This window comes from Etheostoma spectabile, chromosome 20, assembly GCF_008692095.1.
Source record: "Etheostoma spectabile isolate EspeVRDwgs_2016 chromosome 20, UIUC_Espe_1.0, whole genome shotgun sequence".
NCBI lineage: Eukaryota > Metazoa > Chordata > Actinopteri > Perciformes > Percidae > Etheostoma > Etheostoma spectabile.
This window is the reverse complement of record NC_045752.1, coordinates 15,860,374-15,862,338: the sequence shown is the minus strand read 5'-3', so window position 1 is coordinate 15,862,338 and position 1,965 is coordinate 15,860,374. Positions and strand designations below refer to the sequence as shown.

General features: G+C 38.0%; 1 long non-coding RNA gene across 1 annotated transcript in view; it reads right to left on the bottom strand.

Moving 5' to 3' along the window:
- Nucleotides 1–409: 409 nt before the first annotated feature.
- Nucleotides 410–1,965, bottom strand: part of LOC116670604 (uncharacterized) — a 21,749-nt gene continuing 20,193 nt past the window's right edge. The window contains exon 4 of the long non-coding RNA XR_004327065.1: nt 410–544. This is a non-coding gene — a long non-coding RNA (uncharacterized LOC116670604). The remainder of the gene's footprint in view (nt 545–1,965) is intronic.

The window sequence follows — 1,965 nt, the reverse complement described above, 5'->3', positions numbered from 1 at the left end:
GTGTATCGTGGACTCTATTGAACATGATTTGTGAGTCTTATTTGCTTAAATCTGTTTAAAGATATCTACATGTTCCATAAACACTTGTCAGTCATGATGGCAACATTACTGTTAGAAATTGCAGATGTAATCACACATTTACTGCATGCCATGGACTGTGGTCATGACATCTACTTTGTATAACTTATTCCCTGTTTTTTAAGTACATTTTTTTTCTTGTTTGTCAAGCAATTCTATTATGTTTACATTCTTTTCATAGTCGTTAATTTTTAATAATAAGCTTTTGCACTGTTCAATCCCTGCACTGTTCGCATTTGCACTACCGCCACTGCACACACTACAATAGCAGCCTGTCATGGTCATTGCGTTACATGGGCAGCCCATACCAGGCCTTTGTAATCACATCCCAAATTGTTAACTCTTTAAATTTCTGTGAGTGATTTTTATGTATGTGAGATATTTGTGTGCATGTCTGTTGTGTTATGGTTGTCTAAGCTACTGGATACCTAACATTTCCCTCGGGATGAATAACGTATCTATCTATCTGTCTGTGCTATCCATATGTAGAAAAGCAATAAGTCTATCAGACTGGCAGAATTGAAACCCTGATATGGTCCAAAACAGACACGGTGGTGGACAACGGACACACACACCTCTGCTATTCAACACTGCGTGGCTGCAGAGGCAGACGTGGTCACACATTTGCTATTTACATCCAGTGTGCGTCACCCTAAATGCGCTGTCAATGATAGAATAAACAGCTGATGTATGATGGTTAATACAGGCCCGTTTCATGTTTCTACTTGTGTAAATATAAAAAAAAAGCACCATGGATGTCTTTTAATTCCAACCCAAGCATACACACAACACTATGCAAACGACCCATGCTTATTTGTCCAATAGAAGATTTTAATTTAACACTTCGTCAATCACCCTCTGATCTTGAACAATTCTATCCAACTGCAAGGAGATATGAATAATGAATGAAGAAACTGCTACTGGGCCATCCATGTGTAAAATTACGCTGATCCCCTATCTTAAATTAACTGTAGATGAAAGACACTTATCATTTCTCCTGCTGTCTGATAACTAATCACATTTAATCAACTGCACAGAGAAGATCCTACAAGTTGTTTTGTGTGACTCACTCATCAAACAGAACATGTGTATTGACGTTTTCTATGTAACTCGCTCAGTGGCGTGGATGACATTTTCGGTTAGACTCTTTCTTTAGTCACATTATGCCGCTGAACATATCAATGTGCAGTAGATAGTAGACTGAAATAGGTGAAACTTAACACGTACAAGAAGGATTTCGTCATTGTCACACATTGGTCTGCGTGTCAATCTACCAACTGAAGACACAAAAATAGCCATGAGACAAAGTCTGAGTAGGTTTAAACAGTTTGCAGTCTGGCGGTATGATGCTGTACTAAAATGGTAAAGAAAAGAAGCCAGAAAAATAACTTCTCCAGGAAGTATGAGGGAAAAAGGAGCAAATATTCGTAGAAGGGAAGAGTAAACCTTAAAAAGTAAAATGCACTGTCCTTTACGTAGTAGTAGTGAGGAAAACTAGAAGGCTCTATCAAATGTTGATACTTATTTAAGTAAAAACTCTTCTCCATGCAATGGGAACATCCATCAGCTCCCTCCAGCAGCCTTTAGCTGTCAGCCTGAAGTTACAGGAACACATTGGTTTCAGAGCAAAGCTATTAATGCACACATACTTTTAAGTTAGGGGAAACTGGGCCTGGTTGTCCCACTTTTTATGTTCTTTGTATTTATAAGAGTTATAATATCTCAGAAGTTATATCAGTAAGTACCACATGAACCTTGCTGTCTTAGTAGAATTAGTGGTTTTGAAGCTGCTAGAATAATTTGTCATTCATTAACCATCATCTTTTCGGTTTCATGTGATGAATGTGTGAATTTGGCTTATGCATTTGGTCACACACACACACACAC